This window comes from Ovis aries, chromosome 7 (genome assembly GCF_016772045.2).
Source record: "Ovis aries strain OAR_USU_Benz2616 breed Rambouillet chromosome 7, ARS-UI_Ramb_v3.0, whole genome shotgun sequence".
Taxonomy (NCBI): Eukaryota; Metazoa; Chordata; class Mammalia; order Artiodactyla; family Bovidae; genus Ovis; species Ovis aries.
The window spans coordinates 64,120,654-64,135,448 of record NC_056060.1 but is presented as its reverse complement, the minus strand read 5'-3'; the positions used below and the strand labels follow the sequence as shown (position 1 = coordinate 64,135,448).

Sequence of the window (14,795 nt, the reverse complement as noted above, 5' to 3'; positions counted from 1 at the left end):
AACAGTCAAAGAATAAGCAGAACAGAAAATGAAGGAAAATAGGGCATTATGAAGATGTGTGCAAAAGTTACATATAGAAAGAATTGCTACATATTTTCCTTTATATTGTAGTGTTTTTAGATTTGTGATTTGTTATATTTTTTCTAAATAAATAGATTACAGATTCTAAACTTTGATAAGAACCCCAGATATCAAATCTCGGCAAAGTTCTATAATGTGTGGTTTGCTAGTAGCTTCAAAAGAATGGCATAATTACTGCAGACCATGCTGCAATAACTTCATTTTTATTTTCCTTAGTAGTGTCAGCTTTGTACATTAGAATAATTATAAAGAGTGTAATGATATATTAGGTGATACTGTATTTGACTGTATCTCCCATAATGTACAAGTGATTAAATGATGCTCACAGAGGTATGTGATAAATGTGAGATAGTTTCTGTGGATTTAGGTTGTGTGGGCCTGAAGCTTACACATGTCAGAGAGCAGAGGGAAGGTAGGAGAGATCTCATGAGAAAATGAAATACAAAAAAAAAAAATACACACACAAAATTGGGTATGAATATTTATTTAGAATGAAAAAGGAAATCACAAAAAAAATTACAAATTTTAAAAAGCTGACATTCCACAAGCCAGGAAACTATCATCACATTTTTATAAGTTCACTTCCTTATATATCTTTCTTTTTTCTGCAGTTTTCTTGCTCTATGTTATTTGTATCTGTATAAAGTCCTCCTCCAATAGTGATTTGATTGATTAATTAATAAATATATAATAAAGTCTCAGAAAATTGGAAAAACTGGGTTAGACATGTCTAAGGGGAAAATATGAATCTCAGAATCCTTAAATTGCATAAATTTCAAATACTCTTTAATATATATTACTGTCAAAAACAGAGCTAAATTATGAATGTGTGATTTAAAAGCAAAGTTAAAATTTATAATAGGACTAGTTCATAAAAGAATGTAATACAAGTATAAAATGTATTTAACATAAAAAATGGAGAAAAAATGCAGAAACTGGGTTGGTTGAGCTATTTACTTAGATAAAGAAAATTGAGGTTGAAATTAATTTTGAATGCTTTATTAATAAAATATAATTTGTGATGGAAATATTGCTAATATTAAAATGAATTTTGGTATTCGATTAGTAGAAATTTATTGCATATCTGAAGGGATATATCATATTTTCTAGAGGTTATATTCAGAATATAAAACTTATTTAAGGTGTGTTCTCAAGTATATAAAATTTTTTATAAAAGGATTATAGGATTTAATGGTAAGCCGTTTATTAGCATATACTGATTTAACAAAGCTTCATATTGCTGTTGTTGTTCCAACATTTTGCGACCCCATAGACTGCAACATGCCAGGCTCCTTCTTCCTCCATTATCCTCTGCAGTTTGCTCAAATTCATGTCCATTGAGTTGCTATCTAACCATCTCATCCTCTGCCACCCCCTTCTCCTTTTGCCTTCAATCCTTCCCAGCATCAGGGTCTTTTCTAATGAGTCAGCTTTTCACATCATAAGGCCAAAGTATTGGCCCTTCACCTTCAGCAACAGTCCTTCCAATGAATATTCAGGGTTGATTTCCATTAGGACTGCCTTGTTTGATCATATTGCAGTCCAAGGGACTCTCAAGAGTCTTCTCCAGCACCACAATTTGAAAGAATCAATTCTTCAGCACTGGGCTTACTTTAGAGTCCAACTCTCACATCCATACATGACTACTGGAAAAACCATAGCTTTGACTATATGGACCTTTGTCAGCAAAGTGATGCCTCTGTTTTTTAATATGCTGTCTAGGTATGTCATAATTATCCTTCCAAGGAGCAAGCGCCTTTTAATTTCATGGCTACAGTCACTGTCCATAGTGATTTTGGAGCCCAAGAAAATAAAATCTATCACTGCCTTCAATTTTTCACCTTCTATTTGCCATGAAGGATTGGGACCAGATGCCATGATCTTAGTTTTTTGAACATTGAGTTTCAAGCCAGTTTTCTTACCTTCCTCTTTCACCTTCATCAGGAGGCTCTTCAGTTCCTCTTCACTTTGTGCCATTAGAGTGTTATCATTTGCATATATGAAGTTGTTGATATTTCTCCTGGAAATCTTGATTCTAGCTTGTGATTCATCCAACCTGGCATTTAGTATGATGGACTCTGCATAGAAGTTAAATAAGCAGGGTGACAGTAGACAGCCTTGTCACACTCCTTTCCAATATTGAACCAGTTGTTTGTTCCATGTCCGGTTCTAACTGTTGCTTCCAGACTCGCATACACGTTTCTCAGGAGACAGGTAAGGTAGTCTGGTATTCCCATCTCTTTGAGAATTTTCCACAGTTGATTGTGATCCACATAGTCAAAGGCTTTAGCACGGTCAATGAAGCAGAAGTAGATATTTTTTCTGGAATTCCCTTGCTTTCTCCATGATCCAACAAATGTTGACAATTTAATCTCTGGTTCCTCTGCCTCTTCAAAACCCAGCTTATACATCTGAAAGTGCTCAATTCACCTACTGCTGAAGCCTAGCTAGAAGGAATTTTTAGCACAAATTTGCTAGCATGTGAAATGAACACAACTGAATGATAGTTTGAACATTCTTTGCCATTACTCTTCTTTGCAATAGGAATGAAAACTGACCTTTTCCAGTCCTGTGGCCACTGCTGAAGTTTTCCAAACTTGCTGACCTATTGAGTGCAGCACTTTAACAGCATCATCTTTTAGGATTTGAAATAGCTCAATTGGAATTCCATCACCTCCACTAGCTTTGTTTGTAGTAAGGCTTGCAGGCCCACTTGACTTCACACTCCAGGATGTCTGACTTTAGATGAGTAACCACACCAGAATGGTTATCCGGGTCATTAAGACATTTTTGGGTAGTTCTGTGTATTCTTGCCACCTTTTCTTAATCTCTTCTGCTTCTGTTAGATTTTTGCTATTTCTGTCCTATACTGTGTCCATCTCTGCATGAAATGTTCCCTTGATATCTCCAGTTTTCTTTCTTTTTTTTTTTTAGTTTTTTATTTTTTAAATTTTAAAATCTTTAATTCTTACATGTTTTCCCAAACATGAACCCCCCTCCCACCTCCCCTCCCCATAACATCTTTCTGGGTCATCCCCATGCACCAGCCCCAAGCATGCTGCATCCTGCGTCAGACATAGACTGGCGATTCAATTCACATGATAGTATACATGTTAGAATGTCATTCTCCCAAATCATCCCACCCTCTCCCGCTCCCTCTGAGTCCAAAAGTCCGTTATACACATCTGTGTCTCTTTCCCTGTCTTGCATACAGGGTCGTCATTGCCATCTTCCTAATTTCCATATATATGTGTTAGTATACTGTATTGGTGTTTTTCTTTCTGGCTTACTTCACTCTGTATAATCGGCTCCAGTTTCATCCATCTCATCAGAACTGATTCAAATGAATTCTTTTTAACGGCTGAGTAATACTCCATTGTGTATATGTACCACAGCTTTCTTATCCATTCATCTGCTGATGGACATCTAGGTTGTTTCCATGTCCTGGCTATTATAAACAGTGCTGCAATGAACATTGGGGTACATGTGTCTCTTTCAATTCTGGTTTCCTTGGTATGTATGCCCAGCAGTGGGATTGCTGGGTCATAAGGAGAACATAGGCAAAACATTCTCAGACATAAATCACAGCAGGATCCTCTATGATCCACCTCCCAGAATTCTGGAAATAAAAGCAAAAATAAACAAATGGGATCTAATTAAAATTAAAAGCTTCTGCACAACAAAGGAAAATATAAGCAAGGTGAAAAGACAGCCTTCTGAATGGGAGAAAATAATAGCAAATGAAGCAACTGACAAACAACTAATCTCAAAAATATACAAGCAACTTATGCAGCTCAATTCCAGAAAAATAAACGACCCAATCAAAAAATGGGCCAAAGAACTAAATAGACATTTCTCCAAAGAAGACATACGGATGGCTAACAAACACATGAAAAGATGCTCAACATCACTCATTATTAGAGAAATGCAAATCAAAACCACAATGAGGTACCACTTCACACCAGTCAGAATGGCTGCGATCCAAAAATCTGCAAGCAATAAATGCTGGAGAGGGTGTGGAGAAAAGGGAACCCTCCTACACTGTTGGTGGGAATGCAAACTAGTACAGCCACTATGGAGAACAGTGTGGAGATTCCCTAAAAAATTGCAAATAGATATCTCCAGTTTTCTTGAAGAGATCTCTAGTCTTTCCCATTCTATCATTTTTCCCCTATTTCTTTGCATTGTTTATTGAAGAAGGCCTTATTTCCTTGCTATTCTCTGGAACTCTGCATTCAGTTGGGTATATCTTTCTTTTTTTCTTGACTTTTGCTTCTCTTCTTTCCTCAGCTATTTGTAAAGTCTCCTCAGTGACCACTTTACCTTCTTGCATTTCTTTTTCTTTGGAATGGTTTTGGTCACTGCCTCCTGTACAATGTTGCAAGCTTCTATCCATAGTTCTTCAGGCACTCTGTCTACCAGATCTAATCCCTTGAATCTATTTGTCACCTCTACTATATATTCATAGGGGATTTGATTTAATCCCCTAGTCGTACCCGACTGGCCTAGTGGTTTTCCCTGTTTTCTTTAGTTTAAGCCTGAATTTAGCTATGAGGAATTGATGATCTGAGCCACAATCAGCTCCAGGTCTTAGGAACTGCTGATTGTATAAAGCTTCTCCATCTTCAGCTACAAAGAACATAATCAATCTGATTTCACTATTGAGCGTTTGGTGATGTCTGTATGTAAAGTCAACTCTTGTGTTGTTGGAAAAGGGGGTTTGCTATGACCAGTGCATTCTCTTAGCAGAATTCTGATAGCCTTCACCCTGCTTCATTTTGTATTCCAGTACCAAACTTGTCTTTAATTCCAGGTATTTCTTGACTTCCTACTTTTGCATTTCAATCCCCTATGATAAATAGGACACATTTTTTTGGTGTTAGTTTTAGGCCTTGTAGGTCTTCATAGAACCAGTCAGTTTCAGCTCCTTCACCATCAGTGGCTGGGGCATAGGCTTGGATTACTGTGATGTTGAATAGTTTGCCTTGGAAATGAACTGAAACCATTCTGTCATTTTTGAAATTGCACCCAAGTACTGCATTTTGGCGGAGAAGGCAATGGCACCCCACTCCAGTACTTTTGCCTGGAAAATCCCATGGGCGGAGGAGCCAGGTAGGCTCCTCCTACCAGGGGGTCACAAAGAGTCAGACACGACTGAGCTACTTCACTTCGACTTTTCACTTTCATGCATTGGAGAAAGAAATGGCAACCCACTGCAGTGTTCTTGCCTGGAGAATCTCAGGGACGGGGGAGCCTAGTGGGCTGCCATCTATGGGGTTGCACAGAGTCAGACACGACTGAAGCAACTTAGCAGCAGTAGCAACTGCATTTTGGACTTTTTTGTTGATAATGAGGGCTACTCCATGTAACTAAGGGATTCTTGGCAACAGTAGCAGATAAAATGGTCATCTGAATTAAATTTGGTCATTGCTGTCCATTTTAGTTCACTGATTCCAAGATGTCGACATTCAATCTTGTCATCTCCTGCTTGACCACGTCTAGTTTACCTTGATTAATGGACCTAGCATTCCAGGTTCCTATGCAATATTGTTCTGTACAGCATCAGACTTTACTTTCACCACCAGACACATCCACAACTGAACACCGTTTCCACTTTGGCCCAGCTGCTTCTTTCTTTCTAGGGCTATTATTAATTGCCCTTCACTCTTCCCTAGTAGCATATTGGACACCTTCCAACCCAGAGGGCTTATCTTCCAGTGTCACCTCTTTCTGCCTTTTCATACTATCTGTGAGGTTCTCCAGGCAATAATACTGGAGCGGGTTGCCATTTCTTCATCCAGTGGACTACGTCTTGTCAGAACTCTTTACTACGACCCATCTGTCTTAGATGGCCCTGCAAGGCATGGCTCATAGCGTCTTTGAATTATGCAAGACCCTTTGTCACAACAAGGCTGTGATCCATGTAGGGGATAGCTTCATATAGTAACCTGAAAAAAAAATCATTTTGAAATTAAATTTTTATCCATAACAATAAATATCAATCATGAAAATTAACATCTATTCATAAGCACAGAGTTTCCCAGAGTCTTCACTGTAGACAGTGGTAATGAAGAGCTAAAAATTCATAAGTAAAATCTGTTACCTAAATATAACTGAAAGCCTTGATGCAGGTTTCCAGGCTGCTGCAGGGCAGCGAGATGCAGAGTCCCATCTCATTTCATACAGTCCATCTGTTCACCAGTCTCTTTTTTGATCCAGTTATTTCTGGTGATAATTACACCCTTTTTGTTTCATTTGCTTACATACTAGAATTTTTCATTGTTTTGGTTCAGAGAATTACTCAATAAAATAAAATTTATACAAAGCACCAACTAAACAAGCAGTTCCCAACCTGGGTTGCAGATCCCAACAGAGGAGATTTTTAGATAAAACTGATGCCTAGACTCCATCAGCCTAAGGTGGTTGGGTCCCAGCATCACAAAAAGTTGCCAAGTGATTTGAACATGAATCCAGGATGGAAAGCCAGGACGTAGAGGCAGGGAGAGCCTGTCCAGATGTTGTAGAAATGGCAGAGCAGCAGAAAAATCATCAGTTCATTTTTTAACACTCTTCAGAGTGCAGTCAATTCAGAAAGGGGGACCATGAAGGCTTGCCAGTTCAGTGACTCTAAGAGTCTCAAACTTAAATCTAGAGGGGCTGAATGAAAAGAAAGGCAAGACAAAAAACAATAAGCATTCCCCAAGGTGGAGGACAGGAGAAAGTAAAGGCACCACCTAAGGGAGTGTCTATGACTCAGCTCTTGTCGATTACTATCACTCGGTGTTGGTATGTATTTTAATTTTTTGAGAGAAATCAGGTAGAAGTGTGCATGTGAGAGAGAAAGTGGGAGTGGGGAGAGAAAGAGAAAGAGGAACTCCTGACTTTTAATGATAGTTCAAAAAATGTAGGAAAGTTGAAAAAACAAAAAAGCATGCCTGCCAAGTGGACTGGGGCCTTTGCTATGCACAACCCAGGGCCTAGTTTCAAGTGCCAGAGCTATAGGACCAAGGGGTACGCCCAGTGGTGACTGCAGTGTCCTGAGCTTCCTGCCTGAGTTGTCAGTCCTGTACCAAGGACAAAAAATGAACAAATTTGGCACTGAACATGTGACATGCAACAAAAGTAAACATTTTTCCAAACTGTCATTTATCCCTTAAAAATATTGCCTCATACTACCATTAAAAAAGAAAATGAGTACTTACTTTAAAACCACATTAAAGTCATTTTGAGAGATGTGAGATCACGACATTCTGTTCTAAAAATGAACACATCAGTGGAACACACAATACCATGAGGGGTGTCCATGCAGACTAGCTTAAGAATGGGAGTGCTAATATGAAAGGGGCAGATGACTACTTCTTTCCTGTGACTATTGAAATCAATAGATAAGTATGAAAAGAAGAGTCTCAAAAAAAAAAAAAAAAAACTTGAGAACTTCCTTAGTGGTCCAGTCATTAAGACTACTCTGTTCTTCCAATGCAGAAGATGTTGGTTTGATCCTTGGTTGGGGAACTAAGATATCGCATGCCAAATGGCCAAAAAAAAAAAAAAGAAAGAAAGAAAGAAAAAATTTTAATAGGTAAAATGTAAAAATGGCACCAATCAATTCAAAGTAAGACAGCTGTTTTCAGCAATATATGTTTTTAATTTCCCAAGACTTTTATAATATTATTTATTTGTATACATACAGATGTGAGAGTTGGACAGAAAGAAGGCTGAGCTCCAAAGAATTGATGCTTTTGAATTATGGTGCTGGAGAAAACTCTTGAGACTCCTTTAGACAGCAAGATCAGGCCTGTCAATCCTAATGGAAACCAATCCTGAAGGACTGATGCTGAAGCTGAAACTCCAATACTTTGGCCATTTGATGTGAAGAGCTGAGTCTTTGGAAGAGACCCTGATGCTAGGAAAGATTAAAGGCAGGAGGAGAAAGGGGCAACAGAGGATGGGATGGTTGGATGGCATAACCAACTCAATGGACATGAGTTTGAGCAAACTCCAGGAGATAGGGTAACCTGGCATGCTGCAGTCCATGGGGTCTCAAAGAGTCAGGCACGACTTGGCAACTGAACAACAACAACTGAAATAGCATGGGCTGGCCAATTAGGCCATATCCTCATTTTTATGTGTACTGTGTCACTATATAACAAATTACTTTGCCTCTTTGAACTCAGTTACCAAATGCACCAAAGAAAACAATAATACATATGATTGCTCAAAAAATAAAATTAGAAAATGCAATTTAAAGTGGCTTGCATATAGTAGATGCTAAATTAACATTTGGCATATTGTTTTTGACAATAGTAATTATGTATGCATTGATCATATAATACAGCAACACATTTTATGAGGGATTCTGAGATTACCACTGTTCATTTTTCATTTCTTTACTATCTTATAAGGTGGATTATTTCGGTCATTAATGGTTATTGAGCTTCAAATCATGTTCAAGCCAATGTGTTCAGAATTATAAAGATCTAAAGAAGAACAGCATAGACTTTTTCATCAAACAATATATATTTTAATCATTTTAATTTATCCAACAAACATTTAATAAACACCTACTACATACCAAGCACTGTTCTAGACAACAAGGATACATCACTAAATAAGGCAAAAGCCAGTTCAGTTTTCATGAAGCTTAAAATATAGTGGACCTAGTTAAATAATGAACAAATAAGAAAATTAGGTAGTGATAAATGCTATAAAACTACAATGGGTTTATATACTGAAGAGTAATAAGGTAACTATTGCAGATTAGGTGATCAGCCAAGAAAGGACTTTTTTTTAAAAGAGGGACTTCTCTGTTGGTCCAAAGGGAAGACTCTGTGCTCACAATACAGGGGTCTCTGGTTCGATTCCTGGTCAGGGAATTAATCTCACATGCCACAGCTGAGTTCATATATTACAGCCAAAGATCTTGCATGCCCAACTAAGACCTGGCACAGCCAAAAATAAATAAATAAAAATATAATAAATAATACATTTTTTAAAAAGACAAAAGAAAGCTATTCCTACAGAGAGTCTGGGGGAAGAGTTTGATTCCCCTTACCCCTACTCCTGTGGCCACCGCTGAGTTTTCCAAACTTGCTGGCATATTTAGTGCAGTGCTTTCACAGCATCATCTTTCAGGATTTGAAACAGCTCAACTGGAATTCCATCACCTCCACTAGCTTTGTTCGCAGTGATGCTTTCTAAGGCCCACTTGACTTCACATTCCAAGATGTCTGGCTCTAGATTAGTGATCACATCATCATGATTATCTGGGTCGTGAAGATGTTTTTTGTACAGTTCTTCTGCGTATTCTTGCCATCTCTTCTTAATATCTTCTGCTTCTGTTAGGTCCAGACCATTTCTGTCCTTTATCGAGCCCATCTTTGCATGAAATGTTCCCTTGGTATCTCTAGTTTTCTTGAAGAGATCTCTAGTCTTTCCCATTCTTTTCCTCTATTTCTTTGCATTGATCGCTGAGGAAGGCTTTCTTATCTCTCCTTGCTATTCTTTGGAACTCTGCATTCAGACACTTATATCTTTCCATTTCTCCTTTGCTTTTCTCCTCTCTTCTTTTCACAGCTATTTGTAAGGCCTCCCCAGACAGCCATTTTTCTTTTTTGCATTTCTTTTCCATGGGGATGGTCTTGATCCCTGTCTCCTGTACAATGTCACGAACCTCATTCCATAGTTCATCAGGCCCTCTATCAGATCTAGACCCTTAAATCTATTTCTCACTTCCACTGTATAATCATAAGGGAATTGATTTAGGTCATACCTGAATGGGCTAGTGGTTTTCTCCACTTTCTTCAATTTCAGTCTGAATTTGGCAATAAGGAGTTCATGATCTGAGCCACAATCAGCTCCTGGTCTTGTTTTTGCTGACTGTATAGAGCTTCTCCATCTTTGGGTGCAAAGAATATAATCAATCTGATTTTGGTGTTGACCATCTGGTGATGTCCATGTGTATAGTCTTCTCTTGTGTTGTTGGAAGAGGGTGTTTGCTATGATCAGTGCATTTTCTTGGCAAAACTCTATTAGTCTTTGCCCTGCTTCATTCTGCATACCAAAGTCAAATTTGCCTGTTACTCCAGGTGTTTCTTGACTTCCTACTTTTGCATTCCAGTCCCCTATAATGAAAAAGACTGGAAAAGGTCAGTTTTCATTCCAATTCCAAAGAAAGGCAATGCCAAAGAATGCTCAAACTACCGCACAATTGCACTCATCTCACATGCTAGTAAAGTAATGCTCAAAATTCTCCAAGCCAGACTTCAGCAATATGTGAACCGTGAACTCCCTGATGTTCAAGCTGGTTTTAGAAAAGGCAGAGGAACCAGAGATCAAATTGCCAACATCCGCTGGATCATGGAAAAGGCAAGAGAGTTCCAGAAAACATCTATATCTGCTTTATGGACTATGCCAAAGCCTTTGACTGTGTGGTTCACAATAAACTGTGGAAAATTCTGAAAGAGATGGGAATACCAGACCACCTGACCTGCCTCTTGAGAAATCTATATGGAGGTCAGGAAGCAACAGTTAGAACTGGACATGGAACCACAGACTGGTTTCAAATAGGAAAAGGAGTACGTCAAGGCTGTATATTGTCACCCTGCTTATTTAACTTCTATGCAGAGTACATCATGAGAAATGCTGGACTGGAAGAAACACAAGCTGGAATCAAGATTGCCAGGAGAAATATCAATCACCTCAGATATGCAGATGACACCACCCTTATGGCAGAAAGTGAAGAGGAACTAAAAAGCCTCTTGATGACAGTGAAAGAGGAGAGTGAAAAAGTTGGCTTAAAGCTCAACATTCAGAAAACGAAAATCATGGCATCTGGTCCCATCATTTCATGGGAAATAGATGGGAAAACAGTAGAAACAGTGTCAGACTTTACTTTTTTGGGCTCCAAAATCACTGCAGAGGGTGATTGCAGCCATGAAATTAAAAGACTCTTACTCCTTGGAAGAAAAGTTATGACCAACCTAGATAGTATATTCAAAAGCAGAGACATTACTTTACCGACTAAGGTCCATCTAGTCAAGGCTATGGTTTTTCCTGTGGTCATGTATGGATGTGAGAGTTGGACTGTGAAGAAGGCTGAGCGCCAAAGAATTGATGCTTTTGAACTGTGGTGTTGGAGAAGACTCTTGAGAGTCCCTTGGACTGCAAGGAGATCCAACCAGTCCATTCTGAAGGAGATCAGCCCTGGGATTTCTTTGGAAGGAATGATGCTAAAGCTGAAGCTCCCGTATTTTGGCCACCTCATGAGAAGAGTTGACTCATTGGAAAAGACTTTGATGCTGGGAGAGATTGGGGCAGGAGGAGAAGGGGACGACAGAGGATGAGATGGCTGGATGGCATCATGGGCTCGATGGACGTGAGTCTGAGTGAACTCCGGGAGATGGTGATGGACAGGGAGGCCTGGCGTGCTGCGATTCATGGGGTCGCAAAGAGTCGGACATGACTGAGTGACTGAACTGAACTGAACTGAACTACCCCTACTCCAGGAGTGCACCTGGTGTGTCTAGAAAGCATTATGAAGGTACATGGGAGCCATGGTGATTAGTGTATGTTTTCTCTTAGGTGATGAGTAACCTAGATATGATCTTCAAGGTTCCCTGGTCTGGAGGGGGTCTTATCCTTCTGTTGTTGTTTTCACAGGCCCTAAATACAGAGTTGAGTCCATTGGAAAGGTGGCTGAGCATGATCAGCATGAACAGGCCTAAGATGGAGTCCAGGCCCTACGAATTCCTTCTTCAAGGGGACAACAGAGGATGAGATGGTTGGATGGCATCACTGAATCAATGAACATGGGTTTGGGTGGACCCCAGGAGTTGTTGATGGACAGGGAGGCCTGGCGTGCTGCGATTCATGGGGTCGCAAAGAGTCTGACACGACTGAGCGACTGAACTGAACTGAACTGAACTGAACTACCCGTACTCCAGGAGTGCACCTGGTGTGTCTAGAAAGCATTATGAAGGTACATGGGAGCCAGTGGAATGGGCAGAGGGGAGAGTGGTATGAGGTGAAGAAGAAGAGCAAGCAGGTCCATATCGTAGAAGGACTAATAGCCAGAGTAACAATGTGAATTCTATTTTAGCAGAGAAAGTAAACAGCCAATTATAATACTAAGTATTAAATAAGTGCTATAAGGCTCAGACAGTAAAGAATCAGCCTCCCAACGCAGGAGACCTGGGTTCCCTGGGTTGGGAAGATCCCCTGGAGGAGGGCATGGCAACCCAGTCCAGTATTCTTGCCTAGAGAATCCCCACAGACAGAGAAGCCCGGCTGGCTACAGTGCATAGGGTCGCAAAGAGTCAGACACAACTGAGCAACTAAGCACATAAAAGCAAAGTGCTGTGAAAACCCAGACAAAGATTGTTAATTCAGCATGCCTAGCAGCAGGTCAGAAAGCTTCTGGAAAGGTAGATTTGTACTGGCCCTTAGAGAACGAGCAGGAGTTAAAATGTAAATGGGCAGGGGACTTCCCTGGTGGTCCAGTGGTTAAGATTGCATGCTTCCAATGCAGGGGGCTTACCTTGTGGCTCAGCTGGTAAAGAATTCGCCTGCAATGCAGGAGACCTGGGTTTGATCCCTGGGTTGGGAAGATCCCCTGGAGAAGGGAAACGCTACCCACTCCAGTATTCTGGCCTGGAGAATTTCATGGTCTGTATAGTCCATGGGGACACGACTGAGCGACTTTCACTGTAATGCAGGGGTCATGGGTTCAATCCCTTTTGAGGAACTAAGGTCCCACATGCCCAGCAGTGTGGCAAATAAATAAATAAATAGGCAGAGAACAATGAAAAGGACATTCCAGGCTGCAGAAACTGTAAAACAAAGAACTCATGCATTGGTTGGTCTTGGAGGGTTGCTGTGGGAACCTAGACAAACAGCATTCTAGGTGTGAAAGAGTCTTTAATCCAGACTGAGGAGAGAGGGCCTTGTCCACAGGCAAGAGAAGCCACTTAGAGTGCAGCCTCCTGAAGCAGTGGAGACATGTGTCCTTTAATGCTGATAAGCAACACTATAGACACTGACACTCTCTGTGGACTGGTTGAACATCATGAATGACTGTATCACCTTAATGCTCTATTGGTGTTACCTGGACGTCTCTAGGCCCCATATGCACTTGTTTATTCTAGCAATGAGCAGAAGATAAGAAAGTAATCCATGATGCAAACGAGAGTTTCTATGGCACAAACACTTTGGTCCAGCATTTACTCCTTTTCTGATACACAGCCTGTGTGGACACTCAGCCAAGTACACAAGTCCAGAGGTGTCCTGTGAGGAGTTGTGGGACCACCACTCTGACGTCCTGGGAGCCACCCCCATACACTTGACATCATCCAAAAAAGCAGGAAGTACCCAAGGAATGGGAAACCAAGGAATTGTCTGAAAATCCAATCTCCAAGGTGGACCATTTAAATTAGTGATTTTCAAACTATAGGTTACAATCCATTCATTGGTCATAATATCAATCCAGTGAGTTGCTCTGACATTTTCTTTTAATTTAAAATGATAGACTAAAATAGAATAGAAAACATCAGAGTGAATTGAACATAGTAAGGTCAAGTGTTCTGATTCATAAATGCATTGTTTCCATCTTTCATAGATACATACACAGACATCTGTGTACTGCATTGGAATGTAAGATGTGTTTCTTGCTGTGGGTCATAATGAAAAATTGAGAAATATTTAAATTTATTTTCAGTTCAGTTCAGTTCAGTCGCTCAGTCGTGTCCGACTCTTTGAGACCCCATGAATCGCAGCATGCCAGGCCTCCCTGTCCATCACCAACCCCCGGAGTTCACTCAGACTCACGTCCATCGAGTCCGTGATGCCATCCAGCCATCTCATCCTCTGTCATCCCCTTCTCCTCCTGCCCCCAATCCCTCCCAGCATCGAAGTCTTTTCCAATGAGTCAACTCTTCTCATGAGGTGGCCAAAGTACTGGAGTTTCAGCTTTAGCATCATTCCTTCCAAAGAAATCCCAGGGTTGATCTCCTTCAGAATGGACTGATTGGATCTCCTTGCAGTCCAAGGGACTCTCAAGAGTCTTCCCCAACACCACAGTTCAAAAGCACCAATTCTTCAGCACTCAGCTTACTTCACAGTCCAACTCTCACATCCATACATGACCACAGGAAAAACCATAGCCTTGACTAGACGGACCTTAGTCAGCAAAGTAATGTCTCTGCTTTTGAATATGCTGTCTAGGTTGGTCATAACTTTTCTTCCAAGGAGTAAGCATCTTTTAATTTCATGGCTGCAATCACCCTCTGCAGTGATTTGGGAGCCCTCCAAAATAAAGTCTGACACTGTTTCCACTGTTTCCCCATCTATTTCCCATGGAGTGATGTCATGATCTTCATTTTCTGAATGTTGAGCTTTAAGCCAACTTTTTCACTCTCCTCTTTCACTTTCATCAAGAGGCTTTTTAGTCCCTCTTCACTTTCTGCCATAAGGGTGGTATCATCTGCATATCTGAGGTGATTGATATTTCTCCTGGCAATCTTGATTCCAGCTTATGTTTCTTCCAGTCCAGCGTTTCTCATGATGTACTCTGCATAGAAGTTAAATAAGCAGGGTGACAATATACAGCCTTGATGTACTCCTTTTCCTATTTGGAACCAGTCTGTTGTTCCATGTCCAGTTCTAACTATTGCTTCACAGAGTTAAACTAGACTCTATTTTTCAATTCACTGAGAGCAGAT

At 40.3% G+C, this 14,795-nt stretch overlaps 1 long non-coding RNA gene across 1 annotated transcript in view; it reads right to left on the bottom strand.

Moving 5' to 3' along the window:
- Positions 1–552: 552 nt before the first annotated feature.
- LOC121819984 (uncharacterized) overlaps positions 553–14,795 on the bottom strand; it is a 54,159-nt gene continuing 39,916 nt past the window's right edge. The window contains exon 3 of the long non-coding RNA XR_006060395.2: positions 553–6,029. This is a non-coding gene — a long non-coding RNA (uncharacterized LOC121819984). The remainder of the gene's footprint in view (positions 6,030–14,795) is intronic.